The sequence below is a fragment of the Dipodomys merriami genome, unplaced genomic scaffold, assembly GCF_024711535.1.
Source record: "Dipodomys merriami isolate MVZ:Mamm:240054 unplaced genomic scaffold, mDipMer1.0.p SCAF_1990, whole genome shotgun sequence".
Classification (NCBI taxonomy): domain Eukaryota; kingdom Metazoa; phylum Chordata; class Mammalia; order Rodentia; family Heteromyidae; genus Dipodomys; species Dipodomys merriami.
The window spans coordinates 30,666-56,753 of NW_027203371.1; the positions used below are offsets into that span (position 1 = coordinate 30,666).

The 26,088-nt window shown below is 39.8% G+C and overlaps 1 non-coding gene across 1 annotated transcript; it reads left to right on the forward strand.

The window, feature by feature from the left end:
- Nucleotides 1–1,315: 1,315 nt before the first annotated feature.
- Nucleotides 1,316–1,453, forward strand: LOC138831529 (small nucleolar RNA SNORA8). The gene has a single exon (XR_011373361.1). It is a non-coding gene; the product is annotated as a small nucleolar RNA SNORA8 (small nucleolar RNA).
- The last annotated feature ends 24,635 nt before the right edge of the window (nucleotides 1,454–26,088 follow it).

A 26,088-nucleotide genomic window follows, 5' to 3' on the forward strand; every position in this document is an offset into this window, starting at 1 on the left:
AACAACAAAACAAAACATTACCCTAGGGCACAGAATGTGGTACAGTGGTACAGTGCTTTCCTAGCATTCATGAAGCCCTGAGTTCAATTCCTCATTATAACACATACACACACACACACACACAGAAGCCAGGAGTGGTGCTGTGGCTAAAGTGGTAGAATGCTCAGCCTTGAGCAAAAAAGAAGCTCTGGGACAGCACGCTCAGGGTCCTGAGTTCAAACCCCAGGACTGTTGTCATGTTGGAGACCATTCTATTTCAGAATGTTCAATGACTGTTTATCTGCAGGAAAATTTGCATTTGTCTTCACCGCTTGGATCACTCATTAGGAGAGCTCAAAAGGGAGATGTAGTCAATCCACCGACAGGGAATAGGCTTTGCTTCGTCTGCTGAGTTTAGGTGGGATGATCATTTCCAGGGTGGGTAGCTAGGTGACACAAACCCATGATGGCTGAGTGTGTGTGTGTGTGTGCATGTGTGTGTATGACACACAGCTCCCTATCTGGTGTGTTATACAAATCAATGTGCACGTGACAGAGTCAGAACTTTTGCAGGAGAAACATGGATTTCTGTTGGGGGACAGTCCCTGAGAAATCCATCCTGATTCCTCTACTTCCACAACAAAGGTTGAGCTCATGGGCCACTGGGATCATGTGTGTGGTCTGTCCTCTTTATCCACGTTCTGGTTGTAGAAGACCATGGTGCCTCTGCCTTGCTCCACCACCTAGAAATAGTTCTTCCTAAAGTCTTCAATGGGTGAGGGGTGGCTGGGAGGGATGGATCAGGATCAGCTCAGGTCCCCCTTCCTAGTCTGGTTGGACTAGAATTTACAGATGCCCATGTTCATTGCTCGCTACTGTGACATGCTAAATATGGACATCTCTTGTGATGGAAGTCATGAGATTGCTCCCCTAGCACTGCTACCGGTGTCTTTAATGCAGTGACATGGATCTTTGCAAAACTTGCTTCCTAGGTAAACTTCATAGAAATGAGTATGCCATACTCAATAGTAATAATTGTTATTATCTTATGTGATCTTGCCACTTAAAAACTTCACATTGGGGCTGGGAATGTGGCTTAAGGATAGAGTGCTTGCCTCTCATGCATGAAGCCCTGGGTTCGATTCCTCAGAAAAACAGAAAAAGCTGGAAGTGGTGCTGTGGCTCAAGTTGTAGAAGGCTATCTTTGAGCACAGAGAGGCTCAGGGAGAGTGCCCAGGCCCAGAGTTCAAACCCCACGACATATATATATATATATATATATATATATATATATATATATATATATATATATACACACACACACACACACTTACATTACACTGTATGGTATTTGCATTCAGCAATACCTCCTGCTGATATGTTCAAAGGACAGTGCAATAGAAACTCAATATCTGGCATCGTTGGTTTTCTTGGCTTTGTCCATGGTAAACCTGGTATTTCTATTGATACAATATATGCAGTTTGACAATTCATATTGATAATACTTAGGATAACTGATCTTTTCAGCAAATGCTTTTCTTTCTCTAGGCAGGCATTCAGCAGTTGAATCAAGCTGTTGGACTTAAAAAGTGATCCCAAAATTTGCTTGCAAAATGACATTTCAAAGAATTTAGGTGTGTCATCAGTAATTCTGTAATAGTGCTAAAAGAAGCCCCAATAAAAGATTTGTGGCAGGGCTGATCAGAGTTTCTGCTTTTGGTTGGCCATTTGAACATAGCCACTAGATTTTGGCCTCCCGAGCAGTGAAATGGCTGGCTTGAAAATTGTTTGCTTCAAAAAGGGCTCCCTTAGATTTCAAGAGAAATCTTGAGCATCAGTTTGATGGGCAGTGAAGGAATTACAACATGTAAAAATGATTAAATAAAAATTTATTGACTTCAAATAAAAAATATACATACACACATATATGTATGTGTATATATGTATGTATGTATGAATATATGTAAACTTTAAAAAATTTTTAGGGGGAAGATGGCAGAGGAGAAGCTGGAATCTGAACAAGCTCTTGCATAGAAAGCAGTTTTAGAGTTCCAGTGAACAGTCCTAAGCCAGAGAATCACACCAAGTGTGCCATCACAGGACAGAGAGTTAGGCAAGAGAGGGGAAGCCAAGGCAAGGAGACACATCTGAGCGCTTGCCAGCAGCCGCCACGGTGGTAGCAGGGTCGCGGCGGCAACTGCAGGGCACCCATACCTGAGCCACAGAGAGTCCGGGACGAAGGAGCCAGACGCAGTGGGGGAGCAGATTCTACTCAACACCAGCAAGAACTGAAAAGGGGCGGACATCTTCATCCTGCAGTTTGCAGACCAGAGACGACCCAGGATCCAAGACTCGGCGTGAGTACAAGCCTGACATCCTCACTCCATCTCAGGGAGCAGAGGAGGGAAGGCCACCCCTTCCCCCCCAGCAACAGTGATCTCCATCTTGGATACCGACAAAGCTCAGAGGAGCTGCTAGCTCCAACTCAGGCCTTGGAATAAAATGAGTCATTGAGCAGGTCACAAGAACTTAACGGCAAAGTGACCTGCCAGACTCAGCTCCATCCAGGGAAAAGTCACCCAGCTCAGGCGCCAGCCATAAGAGTGGCTTTCCGCTCTGGATAACCAGAGCCAGAGGCTGCCCCTCCCTCTAGCAGCCTCCACAATCAATTGAAATACAGAAACCCTGAGAATGGCTCCAGGCTGGGCGCTGTGAGTTTTTCACAAAATAGCCCGAGGGAAAAGCAACTGTTTGTTGAAAGGCCTCAACTCTACCCAGAACCTAGTCTCATCACTGCATCCCCCTCTTTTGTGATTCTCAAAGCAGATCACCCTCTCAGAAAACTAACCAGGGAGGGGGATCTCAAAATCTTGGGTAAAACAGAGCATTTTTCTGCCTGTTCGAACAAACTGACTTAAGAAAACAATAAAGCCACAGGACCTCAAGCTGACCAGAGACTCCAACAAGAGGCTGGTTACAGACAAAAAGGAGATACAGGATTCTTCCCACCCCTCCCAAAAAAATAAAAAAAAAAATCAAAGAACTTTTTTTTTTCTTCTTCTTCTTCTTTTTTTGGTACCTTATATATTTATAATTGTTTTTTTCTAAAACTTTTATTAATCTTTAATTTTTTCCTTTTTTGAATAAAATTGTTTTCCAGAAACTTTTTTTTCTCTTATAATTTTTATTTTAGGAATACGTGAATGTGCGTTTTCCTATCTTTTCTTGTCTTCTTTCTCTTTTTCTTTCTTTTTTTAATTATCTTTTTGTTTTTTGTTTAGCTCTACTGACCTTCTGATCTTTATTTCTCCCTTTTTTTATTCTTTTCACCTTTTCCTCTCTTTTGTTCTGCTTTACGTGACTTAAATCTTGTCCTGCACATCCTCAGATAAACCCTTACTTAACAAGTAGACCCTATCCCCCATTGTGTACACACTTAATCCACAAATTTATTACTCAATTCAAAACCTCTGAGACTTAAATTCCTTAATAGCAGTACTACCTCTTTATACCTATATAATATTTTAAGCATTTTGTTAATTTTTTCACAACTCCTCTATGTCCCTCCCCTTCTCTCAATATATTCACATTCCTCTCTAAATAGCTTGTCTTTTTTTTCTCCATAATAATATTAATTTTTACGTTTCTATTTTTTTTGGTCTCTTTTCATTTCCCTTTCCCTTTCTTCTTTTTCTCTCTCTCTCTACATGCATCCTACCCAACCTATTTCCTACATTGAGATTAGGACATAGTTAACTCTCCCTGTGCCTCCCCACACCAATCTATTCCTATTTTTTACCCACATCTCTCCCTAACCCTAATAATTTCTGGTTTCCAAATACTTCTCTGTGGTTCAAAGCCCATTAACATATAGTTGTTTGATGTTGAATAGATGTACCTGTTGAAATAGATTGTATCTGTAGACTATTGACTGTACAAATGCAAACTCTGGTTTATGGTTGTCTTAAGATAGGGTTCTAGCACAAAACTGGTGCTATTTTCATCTCAAATGGTCAGAGTAAGCCGGAAAAACACAAGAAAAATGGCAAATCCTGGTATCTTAATTCCCAATCTTGATAATCAGGGGAAAGAACAGATAATAAATGTTCCAGAGGAGAGTTCCCAAATAGCTCTACAAACACTGCTGGCAAACATGACAAATGAAAAGTTTGACAACTTACAAAGGACTCTGTATGAGCATGATAGGGAGAGAGAGGAGGCATCCCAAAAGTTTATACAGGAATATCATAAGTGTGAGGAAGCTACTCAAAAACTGATAGAGGATTTGTGTGAGCAGCTTGAGAATACTCAAAGAGAAAGGGATGAATAGCGTGAGCAGGCTGAGAACACTCAAAGAGAACTGCAGGAATCCCACGAACGCGAGGAAGCTAATCAAAGAGTAATACAGGAATTGAGAGACCAGGTAGAGAACACACAAAGATCACTAAAGGCATTCATGGAATCCATTAACAAAGAGCTGAAGGAAGTCAGGGAGACCACAAAGGGAATGCTGAATGGAACCCAACAGAAGGAATAGGAGTCCAAAGAAACCATAACCAATCAACTAAGTGATTTGAGAACAAACACTGAACACCAAATTAAGGAAGTAAAGAAATTCATACAAGACCTAAAACAGAGCTTCAACAAAGAATTTGAAGCCATCAAAGCTGACCATTTAGAAGGAAAAGAGATTTAAAAAAAAAACAAAGTAGAGAGTATTGACAGCAGGTTAGACCATGCAGAAGATCGAATCTCAGGGATTGAAGACAGCCTAGATATTATAGAGAAAGAACATACAACCATCCAAGACAAGTCCAAGAAATATGATAGATCTATCCAACACCTGGAAGACACCATCAGAAGGCCTAAATTAAGGATAATGGGTGTAGAGGAGCACCTAGAAATAGAAGTTAATGGTCTACGAAATTTGTTTAACAGGATCTTAGCAGAGAACTTCCCAAACATACAAAAAGATAGCACTTTTCAGATACAAGAAGCTTTTAGAACCCCAAATAGACCAGACCAGGATAGGACATCTGACCGTCACATTATAATCCACACAGGATCAACTCAAACCAAGGAAAAGATCCTTAAAGCTGTCAAGGAGAAACAGTTAACCACTTATAAAGGGAAATCAATTAGAATCACCTCAGATTTCTCAGCAGAGACAATCAAAGCAAGAAGAGCCTGGAATGATGTATGCCATGCCCTAATAACAAACAACTATCAACCAAGAATACTGTACCCAGCTAAACTCTCCTTCATAACTGAAGGCCAAATAAAAACCTTCCATAGCAAAGAAAAATTGAAACAATACATCTCCACCAAACCAGCCATACAAAAGATTCTTAAAGATGTCCTACACATAGAAAACCAACAAGACCACAATAAAGGCCAAGAAACTGCACCCAAACTGAGAATCCAAGAACCATAGGAAGAACCCAGTTTTCGCAGCCCCCAAGAAGGTGGATAACATGGCAGGAACTCCCAAATACCTCTCAGTCCTATCTTTTAACGTTATCGGACTGAACTCTCCAATTAAGCGACATAGACTGTCTACTTGGATTAAAAAACAAGACCCTTCTATCTGCTGCCTGCAGGAGTCACATCTTGCCCGTAAAATCAAACACATTTTCAATGTTAAAGGCTGGAACAAAATCTACCAAGCAAACGGCCCCCATAAACAGGCGGGAGTTGCAATCCTAATATCAGATAAAATAGACTTCAAATTAAAATTCGTGAGAAGAGATAAAGAAGGTCGCTACATACTAATTAAAGGATCTCTCCTTCAGGAGGATATTACAATTCTAAATATCTATTCGCCAAACAAGGGAGCACCCAAATTTATCAAAGAAACACTACTTTCCCTCAAATCCCATATAGATCCAAAGACATTAAATGTTGGGGTTTTTAACACACCACTCTCCCCACTAGATAGATCAACTCAGCAAAAACTCAACAGAGAAACCGCAGATCTAAACAGCTGCATAGATCAACTAGACTTAACAGACATTTACTGCACATTTCACCCAGCAGCATCAGAATACACGTTTTCTTCAGCAGCACATGGAACGTTTTCTAAAATAGAACACATTTTAGGCAACAAAGCAAACTTGTCTAAATTCAGAAACATTGAAGTTATACCTTGCATTCTCTCTGACCACAAAGGAATAAAATTAGAACTCAACAGCAAAAGCCACCAAAGAAAGTCCGGTATCACATAGAGGCTGAACAACATACTGCTGAATCATGAGTGGGTCATGGAAGAGATTAGAAAGGAAATTTAAATGTTCTTGCTATTCAACAAAAATGAACACACAAATTACCAGCTCCTCTGGGACACAGCAAAGGCAGTACTCAGAGGCAAGTTTAAAGCTCTGAGCTCCTACATCAACAAATTGGAGAGATCTGAATCTAACAATTTAATGACACATCTTAACCTCCTTGAAAAAGAGCAGCAAGATAAACCCCAATCCAGTAGACGGAAAGAAATGATTAAAATTAAATCAGAATTAAATGAATTAGAATCCAAAAAAGCTATAGAAAGAATCAATAAAACAAAGAGTTGGTTCTTCGAAAAACTTAACAAAATGGACAGACCCTTTGCAAGTCTTATAAGAAAAAGAAGAGAACACACACAAATTAATAAACTAAGAGAGGAGAATGAAAACATCACCACGGAAACAACCAAGATTCAGAACATTATAAGGGAATACTTCTCAAAACTTTATGCTAATAAGTTTGAGAACTTGAAAGAAATGGAGCTTTTCCTAGCAAATATTGATATGACAAAACTAAATCAAGATGAGTTAAACTATCTTAACAGGCCGATATCAAGCATTGAAATAGAAAAAGCAATAAGAGACCTCCCAGCTAAGAAAAGTCCAGGACCAGATGGTTTTACAGCGGAATTTTACAAGGCCTGCTCACACCAATACTCCTCCAGCTCTTCAATGAAATTGAAAGAGAAAGCTCACTACCGAACACATTCTATGAAGACATCATAACCCTCATCCCAAAACCAGGCAGGGACTCATCAAAGAAAGAGAACTATAGACCAATTTCTTTGATGAACTTTGATGCAAAACTTCTCAACAAAATTTTGGCCAATCGACTTCAACAATTCATCCATAAATCATACAGCACGATCAAACAGGATTCATTTCAAGGATGCAAAGCTGGTTCAATATATGCAAATCAATTAATACTATTCATCACATAAACAGGAGCAAGGATAAGAACCACATGGTTATCTCAATAGATGCAGAAAAAGCATTCGACAAGATCCAACACCCCTTTATGATGAAGGTTTTGGAAAAATTAGGAATCCATGGAACATTCCTCAATACAATAAAGGCTGTATATGACAAACCTACAGCCAGCATTATACTCAATGGTGAAAAACTACAGCCATTTCCTCTTAACTCAGGAACAAGACAAGGATGTCAATCTCTCCACTTCTCTGCAATCTAGTATTAGAATGCCTAGCCACAGCAATAAGACAAGATGCAGACATAAATGTGATCCAAAGAAGGAAAGAAGAAATAAAACTCTCCCTCTTTGCAGATGACATGATCTTGTATTTAAAGAATCCCATAGACTCCACTCCCAAATTATTCAAGTTGATTCAAAACTTTGGCATAGTAGCAGGTTATAAAATTAACCCCCCATAATCAATGGCTTTTCTGTATGCCAACAATGAGAAAAGTGTGGCTGAAATTAGGAAATCAAATCCATTTGTAATAGCCCCACAAAAAATAAAATACCTAGGAATTAACTTAACCAAAGAAGTGAAGGACTTCTATGATGAAAACTTTAAAACCTTGGAAAAGTAAATCAACACAGAACTTAAAAAATGGCAAAACTTCCCATTCTCCTGGATTGGAAAGAATAACATCGTGAAAATGGCAATACTTCCCAAGGCTATCTTCAAATTCAAAGCAATACCTATCAAAATTCCAACCTCATTCTTCAAGGAAATAGAAGAGGCAATCCAAAAATTCATATGGAACAATAAAGACCCCAAATAGCAAAAATGCTACTCAACGGAAAGAACACTGCTGGAGGAATATCAGTACCAAATTTCATACTCTACTATAAAGCCATAGTAATCAAAACAGCTGGGTATTGGCATAAGAACAGACTTCAGGACCAATGGAATAGAATTGAAAACCCAGAAATGAACCTACAGACCTATAGCCATCTAATCTTCGATAAAGGAGCTAAAACAATAGAATGGAAGAAAGACAGCCTCTTCAGTAAATGGTGCTGGCAAAATTGGTTAACTACATGTAGAAAACTAAAGCTAGATCCTTATATATCACCCTGCACCAGAATCAACTGCAAATGGATCAAAGACCTTGAACTCAAAGCAGACACTCTGAAAACATTACAGGATGGAATAGGAGAAACCCCATGTCTCCTTGGTTCAGGCCGAAATTTTCTGAATAGAGACCTGGAAACACAACAAATCAAAGAAATGTTGGACAAATGGGATTGCATAAAGTGGCAGAGCTTCTGCAGGGCCATACAATGGACAAGGGTCTCATATCTAATATATACTTGGAACTCAAAAAATTAAACCCTCCAACAACAAATCCTCAAAGGAAAAACTGCCCAATAAATATGTGGGCGAAAGACTGAAAGAGAAACTTCTCTGAAGAAGAAAGAAGCATGGCCAATAGACACATGAAGAAATGTTCAACATCCCTAGCCATAAAAGAAATGCAAATCAAAACAACTTTGAGATATCTCCTCACTCCAGTTAGAATGGCAAAAATCAAGAACTCTAACAACAACAGATGCTGGAGGGGATGTGGACAGAAAGGAACCTTACTTCATTGTTGGTGAGAATGTAAACTTGTTCAACCACTTTGGAAAGCAGTATGGAGGTTCCTCAAAAGACTTCACATAGAGCTCCCCTACGACCCAGCAATCCCACTTTTGGTCATTTTCCCAAATGTTTACAAACAAGACCACACTAAAGCTACCAGCACAACTATGTTTATTGCAGCATTATTTACCATAGCTAAGATATGGAACCAATCCAGATGCCCCTCAGTAGATGAATGGATCAAGAAAATGTGGTATATATACACAATGGTATTTTATGCATCCATCAGAAAGAATGACATTGCCCCATTTGTTAGGAATTGGAAAAACTTGGAAAAAATTATATTAAGTGAAGTAAGCCAGGCCCAAAGAAACATAGGTCCCATGGTTTCCTTTATTTGCAATATCTAGTATATGTATGAGTCAAGCGGAAAAGGTCAGATAATGTGATGTCAGGAAAATGAACCTTTAGATATGTATTTTAATGTTTTTTTCTATCATGCATGTGTTTCCAATGCATTTATAAGATTATCTCTTTGTTGCATTGTATGTCCCTCCCCCACAGTATAAACCCTGCTTTCACTATATTTGATGTCAGTATAACTTGTGGAGGAGATGGGGAAAAACCAGTTGTTTAAGGATACAGGTGGACCTGTTGCAACAATGAGAAGTACAAGTTGTCATGTCCAAAACGAGCTTTACAACGTCGGTGTGGTGGGGGGGATAGGGGGGAAGGAGAAGGATTGGGATTGGGTGGGGGAGGGGAAGGCTGGGAAGGGATGTTAATTGTAAACAAAGAAGGAGGCTGCAATGCTTGGTAAGAAATGTATGCATTATCCTGCCCATGTAATTGTAACCCCTCTGTACAGTATGTTCACATATAAAATAAAATAAAATAAAATAAATGTACTCACTATCTTGTCCATGTAATTGTCACCCCTCTGTACAGTATTTTCACAATAAATAAAAAGAATCTGTGGTATATATACACAAAAAAAATTCTTTAGTACATTTGACTTGTATGCACTGAAGCAAAGTACACTGACAATGTTGAACATTGTGGCTTCTTGTCTGTTGATCTTATAGTAAAAGATACAGCCCCTGCCCTGATGTACTGTTAGTATAAGAGTGATGTGTTGAGTAATAAATAAGTAGTGCAGACTTATTCTAGAAAAACTTGGTAGTATAGCAGCACTTCTATACTATTTCTGTCATGGAGGAGATGGGATAAGTACTGGTTTTTGGAGAAAGTCACAGTCAGGTGATATGAACTAAATGCTACAGAGGGTAGAACAAGCCAAGTACAGAAGTGAGCATCTAGAAGGAATTTAGGTAGACACACTTGAGTGACTGTCCGACTAAGTGATGGATTAAGACCAGCAGAGCTCAGGTTGTGAGATCCCAAGATGCTAGGTTTAGTCATTTGAAGTCTGCAGAGAATGAGGGAGACATTAACAAGGTCTCAAGGAGGAAAGCATGTCTGTGTCAGTCTCACTTAGGAATCAGTCTCAGTAGTCGCAAAGGCATTGGAGTCAGGGCCAGGTTCATGGTAGTGAGAATAGAGGCGATAAAATATGATGTATATAGCAGAGTCCAAATCAAGTTGGAGATGCCATGGAGTAAGGAAGAGGCAAGAGCAGCCTGTCTCGTGCCTTTAATTCCCTCTTACTCCCTTGTCACATTGTCTTCTGATCATTCTGCAGTGCTTGCTAGCAGAGGCACCAACAGATGCTTAACTCATGTCAAAAGAGAGTCATGGGAGAAATCTCACAAATCTACCCGGGGGCTTTTGTTTGCCAAACAGCAATCATGCTAGGAACTGATTTTTGCAGTATGACATTGTCCAGCACCTCTTTGCTGAGAATATAATTTTTTTAATAATTGTATTGTTATTATTAAGTTGTTAAGGGGTTATCATTTCATGAAAATGTCATTTATGCACTCAGTTATCAGGACAGAGCTAACTGGTCCCCAGAAGATATGTGTGGACTCTGCCCTCCTGAACAATAGATGGGAGCAGCTGTAGTGTTTGGATTGATTTTTGTGGCCTTTCTCCAAGCATTCTGTTCCATCCACTTCACACTGATCATTTCTGTCTAGGTGGAGTGAAGCCTGAAGGCCATGGAGATGACCATAAAATGTTCAACATGGAGTTTACCTGTGACCACTGCCAGGGTTTGATCATAGGCCGAAGAATGAACTGCAATGTGTGTGATGATTTTGATCTTTGATATGGATGCTATGCAGCAAGGAAATATTCCTATGGGTATGTCTCAGATGACTTGCACACACTTCACATCTTCTTGATGTATATCTTTGCTTAGTAAGAAGCCTGCTGTTCAGGCACCAGTGGCTCATGCCTGTAATCCTAACTACTCTGGAGACTAAGATCTGAGGATCATGGTTGGAAGCCAGACCTGGCAGGGAAGTCCATGAGACTCTTAATTCCAAAAAAATCTAGAACTATGGCTCAAGTGGTAGAGTACTAGCTTTGAGCAAAAAGGCCCAGGCCTGTGCTGGCTGCTGGTGGCTCACATCTACAATCCTAGTTACTCAAGGAGGATGAGATCTGAAGATCATGGTTCAAAGCCAGCCCAGGAGGAAAGTCCGTGAGACTCTTACCTCAATTTTTCAAGAAAAAGCCAGAAGCGGTGCTGTGGCTCAAGTGATAGAGGGATAGCATTGAGCAAAAGGAACTGAGACAGTGCCCCAGGCCCATAGTTCAAGCCCCATGGCTGACAAAAAGAAAAACGAAAGAAAGGAAAAAAGCCCAGGTCTTGAATTCAAACCCCATGACCAGCACACATATGTGCACACACACACACACACACACACACACACACACACATACACACACACACACACACACACACACACACACACACACATACACACACACACACACACACATGCACGCACATGCACTAGATTTTTTTTAAAAAGCCAAGTTCTGACCTCCACTGTCAGTTCACTTTTTCTGGGGTCTCCTATAATCCACATACCCGCACTGCACCAGTTGCTAGTGAAAAATTGTGTTTAACATGCAAATATGTTCGAAGCTGCCCCATCCTTCTTCCAGAAGCCTGTAATTTGGGTAAGCAGGCCTCAGACAAGAGTCTCACAAATTAGAGAACAGCCAGGGACATTGACTCCTGGAATACAAATCCTGAATCATTCATTCATACAACTATTCATCTTATATTTTCTGTATACCAGGCTTGGGACAAGGAGCTAGAAGAAAGAACAGTGAACCAAAAAGAAAGTCCCTGCTCTCAAGAGCCAAGAATCAACAAATAATACGAACTTTAGTATTAGGCCATGCATGGTCACACAAAGTCTATCAGGAGACAGAGGAAAAGAGGATCATGATTTGAGGCTAACTCGGGCAAAAAGCTAATGAGATTGCATCTCCAACAATAAGGTTGGTATCATGGTACACATTTGTGATCACAGTTATGTAAGAGGTTTTTAGGTAGGAAGATCACATCAGCAAAAGATGTGAGAAAAACTAAAGAAAAGAGATCTGGGGATATGGCTCAAATGGAAAAGCCCAGCAAGCATGAAGCTCTGGGTTCAAATACCAAATACTGCAAAAAATAATAATAATTAAAAAATATAGCTCTGTGGTTTCTTTTTTTCCCCCAATGATAAGACTCATACCCAGGGCCTCACATGCTACACATGTATTCTACCACTTAGTTATACACTAAGCCCTTACTTTATTAAAGTAAGTTTTTGTTTTTAAAAAAATTTAAACCTAGCCAAAACTAGAGAGACCAGTTCACTGTCCCAATACCCAGATTCAGCAATTAGGAAGATTTTGTTATATGTTCTTAAGTTTATTTGAGTCTTTTTCCTCCATAAAGTTTTTTTTGTTTTGCTTTGCTTTTTTGGGGGGGGGTACGGTTGTGGGGCCTGAACTCTGGGCCTGAGCACTGTCCCTCAGCTCTTCAGCTTAAGGCTCGCACTCTATCACTTGAACCACAGCACCACTTCCAGCTTTTTTCTTTTTGCTTATGTGGTGCTGAGGAATCGAACCTAGGGCCTCAGGCATGCAAGGCAAGTGCTCTACCACTGAGCCACATTCCCAGCCCTTTGCTTTGCTTTTTTAAGAGAAGGTCTCATTATGTTGCCCAGTTCAACCTTGAACTCAAAATCCTCCCGCTTGAGCCTTCCAAGAACATAATTCCTTTCACCCTAGTCTCCCAAGTGCTGGGATTACAGGCTTATGCTGCTACACCTAGCTTGTTAAAAGATTTTAAACAAATTTAATATCTTAAATCATTTTGTGCTGTGTACTTTATATTTACCTCTAAGTTATGAGCATTATCTCATATTACCAAAACACTATTTGCACATCTTGCAAAATTCACAATAAGGAGTTTTTACTTAGCCTGATTTCCACAGGCAGTTTTCTATGGGGTTATGAAATCCAGAAATGGTATGCCAGTGTTGGTTCTTTGTTTCCAAGGTGCAAATCCATATCTCCCCTTAAATTTTCAATAACAACAACTTAGAGGTATTAATGTTCAGTGGCAGCCAAGCCTGGGTTCCTGTTTGGAGTGACAAATCATAATAATGTCTTGCCTTTGCAGCCATTTTCCTACCCATAGCATCACAGCCTATCCCATGGTGACCATCCAGATCAGTGGCCACCAGAGGCTCATCCAGCCATATATCCACAACTACTCCTGGCTGCTCTGTGCTGCCTTGGCTCTCTATAGTGCCCATGTGACCAGCACAGAGGACATGGATGGGGAAAAACTGGGTACTCAGTCCTGCAGCAGTGTCGCCATCCTTCAGAGCCAGTGCATGCAGCTCGTCGGGGACTGTCTGGTGAAGGCTCACCAGGGCAAAGGAGATTGTTCTTCATGCACAGAGTAAACCCCAGCTAGTGGTGGAGGCAAAGCCCAGGCATCAGTGAAAGATGATGCTAGTCTCAGAAGCAGCAGGGTCTTGTGGCCTACAAGAGGGATTCACCCCAGCCTAGAATTTAAATCTCAGGCTCACTTGAGAGGACTATTGGTATAAAGTAACATTTAGTTTCTCAAAATGTTTACATGATGTTACAAAAATAATAAGTAGAATTCTTGAAGTCTGTGGATAGAATATTTAGTACTTGAATGTTCATAACTTTGCTTAGGAAAGCCAGATATATATTGTTAACCTAGAGGGCAAATCTATTTCCATATGCCAGATAAGAGTTATCTATAAAGTAATTTAGCAGGCTTTGGTGTTGCACATCTGTAATCCCCACATCCCAGAGGGAGCTTCTCCTTTTCTATTTCTAAATACCCTATGTGGTTAAAATGTATCCTTCCTCCAATCTATTTAGCAAACACTGAAACTGCCCTGGAAAGGACTGAAAAACCCCTGGTAAGTATTGTACTATAGGAATGCCTATTGCAGGTAACCATAATTCCACAATCAAACACTGGAATCCAGGGATTAAAAAAAAAATCTTCACTAGCTATACAACAGAAAAGGACCTCATATCTAAAATATACTCAGAGATCCAAACATACCCCCAAAACAAATCCTCAAAAAACAACCACCCCATTAATAAGTGGACTAAAGAATTAAGAAGAACTTCTCTGAAGGGGAAATAAAAATGGGCAATAGACACATGAAAAAATGTTCAACATCTCTGGCCATGAAAGAAATGCAAATCAAAACTACATTGAGATTCTACCTCACCCCAGTTAGCATGGACCATTATCAAGAAAACTAATTTGAACAGATCCTGGAGAGGGTGTGGCCAAAAGAGAACACTACTACACTGTTGGTGGGAATGTAAACTTGTTCAACCACTCTGGAAAGCAGTATGGAGGTTTCTTAAAATACTAAACATGGAGCTCCCCTATGATCCAGCAATCCCACTCCTGGACATTTACCCAAAAGACCATAAACAGCACCTATGTTTACTACATCATTATTTACCATTGCTCAGATACTGAATCAACCAAGATGCCCCTCAGTAGATTCATGGATCAAGAAAATGTAGTATATATACACAATGGAATTCTATGCTTCCATCATAAAAAATGGCATCGCTCCATTTCCATTTCCAAATGGAAAGACATGGAAGCAATCATATGAAGTGAACTAAGTCAGACCCAAAGAACATAGGCTCCATGGTTTCTCTCATTTTTAATAGTTAGTGTGTATCTAGGATAATCCTAGCAGAGGGTCGCAATAGCTCAATAGCTATGTACATATGACTATAAAAAATGATGCTAATCAAAATGAACTCCAAGATATGGAAATGAGGGTTTTGTTTTGTTTGTCATTTTAGTGTACGGTTTGCAGTTATTTCTTTTTTCATTCATTTTCCCCCCCTTTGGTTTATTCCATATGGTCACTGTCTTTGATTTCATTACCCTTTGTCTTGTATATAAGTTTACCTGATTTTGTGAAGGGAAGGGAACCATAGAAACAGTGGGACAAGGGTAAACCAATGCAACATTAGATGCTATGTTGGAAATGAACTTTACAACTTGGGAGGAGGGAAAGCAGGAGAAAACAAGAGAGAGAATAACACTGTTTGAAAGAAATGTACTCATTACTTTACTTATGTAACTAACTCCTCTGTACATCACCATGTAAATAAAATAAATAAATTTAATTAAAAAAATAAAAATGTACTTGTAGAGTTGGGTGCCAGTGGCTCATGCCCATAATCCTAGCTAATCAGGGACGCTGAGATCTGAGGATTTAGGTTCAAATCCAGCCAGGCAGGAAAGTCCATAAAACTCTATATCTCCAAATAATCACCAAAAACCCACAAGTGGAGCTGAGGCTCAAATGGCAGAGTACTATTCTTGAGTGGTCAAGCTAAGGGAGAGTGCCTTGGCCCTGAGTTCAAGCCCCAATTCTGACACAAAAAAATGATGAATCATGGTTGGGCGCCGGTGGCTCACACCTGTAATCCTAGCTACTCAGGAGGCTGAGATCTGAGGATCACAGTTCAAAGTCTGCCTGGCCAGGAATGTCTGTGAGACTCTTATCTCCAATAAACGACTGGAAAACTGGAAGTGCTCCTGTGGCTCAAGTGGTAGAGCGCTTGCCTTGAGTTGAAGACCTCAGGGACAGCACCCAAGCCCAGAGTTCAAGCCCCATGACTAACAACAACAACAAAAAAAGATGAATCTGTGTGAAAGTCAGGCTTGGTGGCCATATCTTTTAGGAGACTGTAATAGGGAGGATTGCAGTTCTAGGCCAGCCTGACAGAACAGTTTTCTAAGGAAGTGGGCTGTAGTGGAAAATACTTGTAATTCCAGCAACAATAGGAATCCTAAAGTAAAATCTCAGCTCAAACACATACCTGGGTGGAAAATGAGAGTCTAGACTTGAGGTAACCATTGAAAAATGGTATGCTCCAGCAGTAAGGACACTGTCTTGTCAGTACCAGGCCCTGAATTCAAATGATGGTATTATGAGAAAAGAAAGTATTAGCCATGCTTTGAGGCAAATAAAGTATCTCCAGACATAGTGGTCTTCAGATATTTTTTTCACTTGAGATATAAAGAAATGGCAACTAATGATGGTTTTTATTAAAACATGTTGGAGGGAGAAGCAAGTTCTAAAACAGGGTTTAAAACATGACACATAAAAATGGTCTCCCTTCTTATGTTCTGATGGCTAATGTCTTCAAGGTTTGTATACTCAGCACATTGGCTTCTTGTCATGTATTACCTTCTTCTTTGGAGGTGAATAAAACTACAGTACTCTTTTTAGAAGTCATTAGAATAAATCTGAATATATAGTTCAGAAAACAATTCACTTTCGGGGCTGGAAAGGTGGCTCAGTGGTAGAGCACTTGCCTTGCATGCATGAGGCCCTGGTGTCAATTCCTCAGCACCACATAAGCAAAAAGAAAAAGCCGGAAGTGGTACTGTGGCTCAAGTGGTAGAGTGCTAGCCTTGAGCTGAAGAGATGAGGGACAGTGCCCAGGTCCAGAGTTCAGGCCACACGACAGGACCTTCCCCCCCAAAAAAAGAATTAACTTTCAAGAACAGCTAACATTTTAAAAAATTAACATATTGGCATATATAGTTTGTGCCAAGGAGTTTTCCAGTTTAAAGAGCTGACTGTGATCAAGTTTTGTGAACTGACAAGTCCTTCGTACACTACTTAAAGATAATAAAAAAATATTTCAAAAATCCCCCTACAAGGTCTCCCTTAACTCAAGAACAATGGATATTTAAACGTTACAGAACTCTAGACTAGGAAACCTGAATTTGAGACCTGATTGTAGCATGTTATCTTTTGATCTTAATAAGATCCATTCATCTCTTTAAATATCAGTGAATGAATCTCATAAATTCAAATAATAACACCTGCTTTGCCCCACTTCTCTGAATTGTCACGTGCCTATTGTAAGATGATAACATTTAAAGAAACTGAAACCGAAAAATCTTGCCAAAAGTAAATATTCTATAGATTTGTGGAATAGGAGAAACCCCAGGTCTCCTTGGCTCAGGCTGAAATTTTCTGAATAGAGACCCGGAAACACAACAAATCAAAGAAAGGTTGGACAAATGGGATTGCATAAAGTTGCAGAGCTTCTGCAGGGCAAAGGACATAGCTAGCAAGATCAATAGAAAGCCCACGGATTGGGAGAAGATCTTTACTAGCCATACAACAGACATGGTCTCATATCTAAAATATACTTGGAACTCAAAAAATTAAACTCCGCAACAACAAATCCTCAAAGAAACAACTTCCAAATAAATAAGTGGGCGAAAGACTTAAAGAGAAACTTCTCTGAAGAAGAAAGAAGGATGGTCAATAGACACATGAAGAAATGTTCAACATCCCTAGCCATAAAAGAAATGCAAATCAAAACAACATTGAGATATCACCTCACTCCAGTTAGAATGGCAAAAATCAAGAACTCTAACAACAACAGATGCTGGAGGGGATGTGGACAGAAAGGAACCTTACTTCATTGTTGGTGGGAATGTAAACTTGTTCAACCACTTTGGAAAGCAGTATGGAGGTTCCTCAAAAGACTTCACATAGAACTCCCCTATGACCCAGCAATCCCACGTTTGGGATTTACCCAAATGTTTACAAACAAGACCACACTAAAGCTACCAGCACAACTATGTTTATTGCAGCATTATTTACCATAGTTAAGATATGGAACCAACCCAGATGCCCCTCAGTAGATGAATGGATCAAGAAAATGTGGTATATATACAAAATGGAATTCTATGCCTCCATCAGAGAGAATGACATTGCCCCATTTGTTAGGAAATGGAAAAAATTATACTAAGTGAAGCAAGCCAGGCCCAAAGAAACATAGGTCCCATGGTTTCCCTTATTTGTAATATCTATTAGATGTATGAGTCAAGTGGAAAAGGTCAGATAATGTGATGTCAGGAAAATGAACCTTTAGATATGTATTTTAATATTGTTTTTATTTTATGCATGTGTTTCTAACGCATTTATAAGATTATCTCTTTGTTGTTTTGTATGTCCATCCCCCACAGTATAACCCCTGCTTTCACTATATTTGATGTCAGTATAACTTGTGGAGGAGATGGGGGAAAACCAGTTGTTTAAGGATACAGGTGGACCTGTTGCAACAATGAGAAGTACAAGTTGTCATGTCCAAAACGAACTTTACAAAGTCGGTGCGGGGGGGGGGGAAGAGGTGGAAGGAGAAGGATTAGGATTGGGATTTGGGGGGGAGGGGGGATGCTGGGAAGGGATGTGAAGGGTAAACAAAGGAGGAGGCTGCAATGCTTGGTAAGAAATGTACGCATTATCCTGCCCATGTAATTGTAACTCCTCAGTACAGTATGTTCACAAATAAAATAAAATTAAATTTAAAATATATATATAAGGCATGAGTTTTCTATTTTCCATATTCTAATGTATCAATGACAAACTATGAATGTGACTGAAAGCACGAAAGTGGAGATTCATGGCTCAGGGAAGGACCTTCACCTGAGTGCTAACCAAATCATACTCCATCAACACGCTTTGGCAAGATGCTCTACACATCATTTTAGTGAGAGTTTTTCATTATTCTTTTTGCTTTTAGCATCTGTTTAACTTACGTTTCTCCCATAAATTCCTTAATTAAATAATACATTCCTGATTGCATAAGAAAACTGAAATGACAAGAAAAGTAACTCTGAGATATTGAATCTACTTATGGCAAAATAGAAATCATTCAGAGAACATCAGAAAGAAGTGAGAAAAATAAAGCAATGCAATAATACTAGGAGAACAAAAGAATAGACAGAAACTAAAAAGAAGGTGGGGCCAGTTGTTTTGTTTGTATAGTAACTAGAGAAATCAGCTAATAAAAGCAAATGAAGATGATCTCTGGTAGCTCATGCCTATAATCCCAGATACTCAGGATCAGAGGGATGAAGTTCAAAGCTTCACCGGGCAGATAAATCTGAGACTCTTATGTTTAATTAACCACCAGAAGACCAGAAGTGGAGATTCAGCTCAAGTGATGTGGCACCAGCCTTGAGTGAAAAAAATCTAAGCTAAAGAATAAAAGCCAAACAATAGTAGAAGTCCATGATTTTGAGCCCCAATACACACACACACACACACACACACACACACACACACACACACACACACACACACTCACACACACACATCAACTGAGAAAGAACAAAGGTGAAAATAAACTACTTTAGAAAACTGTAATCATTGGCTAGAATAGCCAATGTTTCCAAGGAAAAATAACTGAAAACAAGTCTTGGGGACCAAAATTTTTTAAAAAATCTAAATAGAGTCTCACATTTTAAGGCTTAAGAAAAAAAGCTCATGCACCGCCTCAATCCTATAAGGCAGGGCAGTTGTCAGGCTCTTATCTCCAATTAACCACCAGAAAACCAGAAGTGGCGCTGTGGCTTAAGTGATAGGGCACTAGCCTTAAGCTGAAGAACTCAACAGTGCCCATGCCCATAGTTCAAGCCCCAATGACTGATGAAAACAAAATAAAAAAAAGAAGAAACCTCAAAATGCTGTTGTTCCTATTCTCTACTCTTTATTCATAGCCTCCCTACATGCCTGGTGGGTTCATTTATTTTTGGTCACTAGACACCAATCAAGTAATTCAGCTGCTGAATTCCACTAGCTGTCCTTTCATTGGCTTCACTGCTGATCATATTGATCTAGAGATAGTGTCAGATCTCCAGGTTGAGGATTTAGTCAACCCCCCAAAAGAAACTATATATATTATATATATACATATATATACATATACATGTACATATATGCACCAATACACACACACACACACACACACACACACACACACACACACACACACACACACACACAACGCTATTTGCAATCCTCAGGTTATGATAACTAATTTCAGCCAAACAACTATAAATTGTGGTTTCATTGATTTATCAAGTTTGGCTGCTTTGCTAGAGCAACCCACAGTACTTGAGTATACACCTCACTTATGATTACATATTTATAAGAAAGGATATGACAAATGAACAGCCAAATTTAATATGGAGTGCATGAGGCAAGCTATAGTAGAAGGGTCGGGAGCTTCCATATCATTTTTCAGTATGCTCCCATCCAGGAACATCCACACAGCCATCTAGAATCTCCCTAGCAAACACTCTGTAAATTAAAGAGGCAGGGTTCACTAAGTCATAGGCTATTAGTAATTGACTCTATGTTCAACTCCTCCCACCTCCAGAGTTCAAAGTATGAAGCTGAAAGTGAAATAGGCAACTTGAAAGATGCCTTTGCTGGAACATCTGAATTAACTAAACTCCCTCAACTTTGTATCTGTGCACTATGATCGGAGTTATTCCCTGCTGCAGTCACTTTACCATGCCCACCTTGCAATCTAGGAAATAGAACATTCACTGTTAAGTGTCGTGTGGAAGGCAAACTACTCCACAAGACACCCAAAAGCAAGATTCCCCAATGAGAATGAGATAACAATTCTCCAGAACTTCTCCAGAGACCTTGCTGGTGACTCAAGTCTTGGGTTAATTCTGCATACCCCTGCCACTAGTTCTCTTTTTAACCTGAAGCCAACCTCTTTTCCTCCTAAAGATGCCTGATGATACACTTAAGTGCTTTCTTCTCATGGCTGCTATATAATAAGTATCTTTTCTCTGGTCTTCTTCATTTCTCTTTACTTGGCATATCGAACATAATTTGGGACTTCTAAATTTGGAAGAGGGAGCCTTTAGAAGACTTGAACCCCTCCCAGAAGTCATTCATTAGCATAAAAAACACTTATGAGCTGGGGATCAGTGGCTCACAGTTCCTGTTATCCTAGCCACTCAGGGGGCTGAGATCTGAGGATCAGCCTGGGCAGGAAAGTTTGTGACACTTTTATCTGCAATAAACCAGAAGAAAACTGAAAGTGGCATTGTGGCTCAAAGTGCTAGAGTGCCAGCTAGCCTTGAGTGAAAAAGCTCAGGGACAACACCCCAGCCATGAGTTCAAGCCCCACAACTGACAAAAACAAAAACAAAAACAAACAAAAAATCAAGACACTCATCACTCCAGAGTCTTCAAAGGCTTAAGGAAATGATTATAATATCTAAGTACATACTTCATAATATCATACATGGTTGAATAGAAATATCTGGATTTATTAGACACCTAATTTCAGGAAAGAATAATAATTGGAAGAAGTAAAAGAAAAATAATGGGAAAATTGCAAGTTAAAGTAATGTGCTAGTTATAAAGGTTTCCTGCAGGATACGAGTGACAGAATAGGCTAAACATTAGGACTCAAACAGACGTAAGTAATGAAGCCTCTTCCTCTTCTCTATTGAGCTATACTCATTCCTGAGACTAATGCTTTTGAAAAACTCACTTTATTCAATGACACCTTTTTAGAAAATTCACAGAATCGTTAATAGCTAGATACTTCAGGGTTTATTTGGCCATGGACTTGAATCCATTACACAGCATTACAGCTGAGGGCCAGTGGCTCACATCTGTAATGCCACACACTCAGAGGCTGAGATCTGAGGACCAAGGCTCAAAACTAGCCGGGCAGAGAAGTCAGTGAGACTCTTATCTTCAATTAACCATGAAAAAGCCAGAAATCAAGCTGTCGCTCAGGTGTTAAGAGTGACAGCCTGGAGCAAAAATGCTAAGGGATGGTGTGCGGGCTCTAAGCTCAAGCTTGAGTACCAGCACAAAACAAAACAAAAGACAATAGCATTAAAGCCAACTAGGTGCTAAGCTTTACTAAAACACATCTAGAAGTAATATATTCACTACTTCCTGAAGAAACATAAACTACACCTGGTGAACTCTGAATATGAGAAAAATCTTCCCTGGGTTTCAAGGTTGCTGCCCATCTAAGTGTTGTATTCTTTATTTTCTCATTCTAATATATTGAGCAAATATGATAGAGACATCACATACTAATCTTCTAGAAACTCATCTCCCTGTTGGTCCTCATAGTAGTAACAAGAGTTCCTCATCAAGTTCCATGTACTGACATCACCACAAGTCCTGGTTTCTGTAACAAGCATGCTCCTTTCATTTTTCATCAGGAAGTAGTAAAGTAGGAATGGGATAAAGACATCCCTCAGCTTCCCAGTGTCTATGCAATTAACAAGAATTTGAGATCCAGGACCTCCCCCCCCAAATCTGTATTAATAGCTGAGAGAGAGAGATAGAGAGAGAGAGAGAGAGAGAGAGAGAGAGAGAGAGAGAGAGAGAGAGAGAGAGAGAGAGAGAGAGAGAGAGAGAGAGAGAGAGACTCTAACAAAGTAGTTCAGCAACCATTTATTTTAGTGTAATAGGATAAAGTGCAGAAAACTAGGACAGGGACATGAGAGTAAAGAAGACTCCAAATGTAGGTTAGTGTCTAGAGAATTTATCTGGGGGATATCATGTTGAATTCCTATCTACACACCTGCTCATCACCTAGCAACTCTTAATCATTAGAGACAATACGTTCTGGGTAGGTTTATTACATAAAACACAGCCAAAATGTTTCTTAATATACAGAAGCTGAAGATGTGGTCTCAGCTCATGAAAAACACATCAGCAAAATAGGTGCAAATTTCAGAACTTCAACTTTCAAAACTAGTCCTTCAATTTCCTGGCTATTAAAAGATTTGGCAGTTTCTTCCTATAAGTCTGTAAGGAAGCCAACTTGTCCTTTATTGTATTCTTCCTACTCTAATAACTTCCTAACATCTAAAAGGGGTGGTGAACATCAGGCTGGTGGGATATATTACATGTCTGAAATCATCTGGTACATGGCTGCCCAAGCCATCAAATATATAGATAATTCTGGTTGGCCTGCAAATTCTGTATGTTACAAATATCCAAATGTGTTTGTGACTTTAACTAAGTATCACTATCCCACAATACTGTGAAATTTGTGAAATTTATATAATCACAATAAAAAATTGCAAAAAAAAGAAAGAAAGGAAAAGAACTGTCTGGATCTCCAATTCTAATGTTCAAGTTATTTTGTATATGTATGTGTTTCTGTTTCTCTCTCTCTCTCTCTCTTTTTGAGTGTGTGTGTGTGTGTGTGTGTGTGTGTGTGTGTGTGTGTGTGTGTGTGTGTGTGTGTGTGTGTGTGATGTCTCCCCTGGGATTTTAAGCTCATGGAAGGCAGGAAGCATTCTTAGTTATGCCACCCCTGTCAGAACTTATCACATAGTTTTACATGCAGGAGCCTGAGAATGGAGCATACAAGGTAGAGGCCAGCCAACATAGAAATGTTCAGGGACTCTATCTCAGTGGAAGAACCATGGTACATTAGTGCACATCCATCATGTTAGGAAGAGTAAGAATCATGAAGTAGGAGGATCCCAAATATAACCATTGCCCAAAAGGGCTTGTCATGTGCTTGAATGCCTGCCTACCATGTGCAAGGCCCTGAGTTTGAACTGTCAAAAAGGAAAACACTTGTGTGTGTGTGTGTGTGTGTGTGTGTGTGTGTGTGTGTGTGTGTGTGTAAGTGTGTGTGTATTTGTGTGTGTGTGATGCTTCACTTGGACTTTAGGCTCATGGAAGGCAGTTAGAATTTTTGGTTTTATTGTCAATCCCATGGCTTAACATGGTTTTACATTTAGAAAGGACAGTTACATTTTCCACTACCATGTAACAAGCCCAAGCAAAATTTAGTGAGTTAAAACAACAGCAGGAAACATCAGTTCTCATGGTTCTGACTTTTGAGTTGTCGTTAGCTGCTCAGTTTAGCATCTGCTGAGGTCACATCTTCTAGGGTCTGCTGTGTTGCTGGCCAATTTGACTATGGTGGCATGACTTCTCTTTTTTCCTCTTCTCCCCCTCCTTCTCCTCCTTTTCTTACTTTCCTTTTCCTCCTCCTCCTCTTCCATTCCCCTCCCTTCCTTCTTCCCTCCCTCTACCTTTCTTCTTCTCTCTACATCTCTTCTCTCTTCATTTAGCCTTCTAACCAAAAGCCTTTACATTCTGACCATTAGCATTCAAGAGCAAAACTAGAAGCTGCCATATTTTTTTACAAGTTACACTCAAAATGTCACAGCTTTGTTTCTGTCAATTTCTACTGGTCACAGAAAGATTAAAAAAATATACAAATGGCTTTCAACTGAAAATAAGGTGTCCTACTCTTGAAAAGGTGATGGTGTCACCATCATGTTGGATCCTCAGCTTCCAACTCTCCACACAGAAATTCCAGGCACAGGCTGGCAAGGTGGCTTCGTGGTAGAGTGCTTGCATAGCATGCATGAAACCCTGGGTTCCATTCATCCATACCACATAAACAGAAAAAGCCAGAAGTGGTGCTGTGGCTCATGTGTAGAATGCTAGCCTTGAGCAAAAAGAAGCTCAGGGACAGCATCTAGGCCCTGAGTTCAAGCCCCAGGACAGGCAAAAAAATCCAGTTCCACTCATAAAAAGCAATTCAGGGCTTCACACGCATATGAGGTTGATAGGGAATTTTGACCCACACAACTTGCAGCCAAGATAAGTTGATACACCCAACCTGCCTGACGACAAAATGGGGGCAGGAGGCTGCAAAAGAAAGAAAAACGGGGAAGTAAGAAGGACAAAAGAATGAGAAAGTAAGACAGTAAATCTTTGGCATTTCAACCTCACACAAAACACAAAAGAGACCCATAAATCAGAAAGCCATCCAATTCTCAATTTAACCTGAGGCCAAACTCGTAAGGAGGAAGACAGAACAAGACATAGGAAGACAGCTGAAGACTGTTCAAGATGGCAGATTTAGGATGAAATGCTGTCTTGCCAGTGGCATAGACATGCTTCCTGCCTGCTCTCTTTCTTTATCACATTCTCTTCCAATCATTTTTTTTATCATACTTACTTACGTTTGCATCTTGCCTGAATTGTTAATTAGTTAGCTACCCTGAAGTTTCTGGTAACAACTTTGGTGAGTTAGCCTGGAAGTTAGGAATGAAGTAAGTATGTGTCTTTTTCTAACTTGGACTCAAGAATCTCACAAAGTGGAAGTTCTGGCATGGATTTGTTTTAGTGTACCAGGATAAACCAGGAAGAAAGAAAAAGAATATTGCTTCTTCTAACACAGGAAATGGGAGCTCCGGACTCAATGGTTTCTCCTGTTTGTATAGCTTTCTACTTTCTGAGCTAGTGGAACATAGGTAAAGTTCTCTAGCAAATCCTAATCCTTAGATAGTTCCTGGGTGGGTGAGACCTAACCAAAACACCAGTAAACCTCAAAACTTCTTTTGCCAGACAGGGCCTCTCTTTCATTTGGTTCCATTCATTCCTTGAATTTCCAGCTGTTTTCTATTTCAAACGGAGAAGGCGGATGTAGATAGTCCCATTTGTGTGTGTGTGTGTGTGTGTGTGTGTGTGTGTGTGTGTGTATGTGTGTGTGTGTGTTTGGGCAGCCAGGTAGCAGAGAACATAATGGACTGCTTGGCAGTACCTGTCAGAGGCTACTATAAATACAAATAGCAGCGAACAAAGCAAGACTGTAACTTTCTACCCACTAACAAGTTAGACATGTATGGATATTAGGTGGGTGAGCAACTATTTCTCTTCATCTCCCAGCTCTGATTAATTTTGAAAGAGCAAGCATAAAGTAACTCCATTTAGGAAGTAATCTCTTCTTACTCCTCTCCATAGTTTTCCATTTTCAGGACTAAAATTGTCCTGGGTGGTCTCAATGTCTGTTGCTGGGATAGGTTGTCGTAGTTGGCATTGACTGGGTTTGAACTCAAGGTCTGGGCACTTTTCCTGAGCACTTCTGCTCAAGACTAATGCTCTATCACCAAAGAGTTCCTTGGAGGTGAGATTCTCTTGAGCTATATCTCC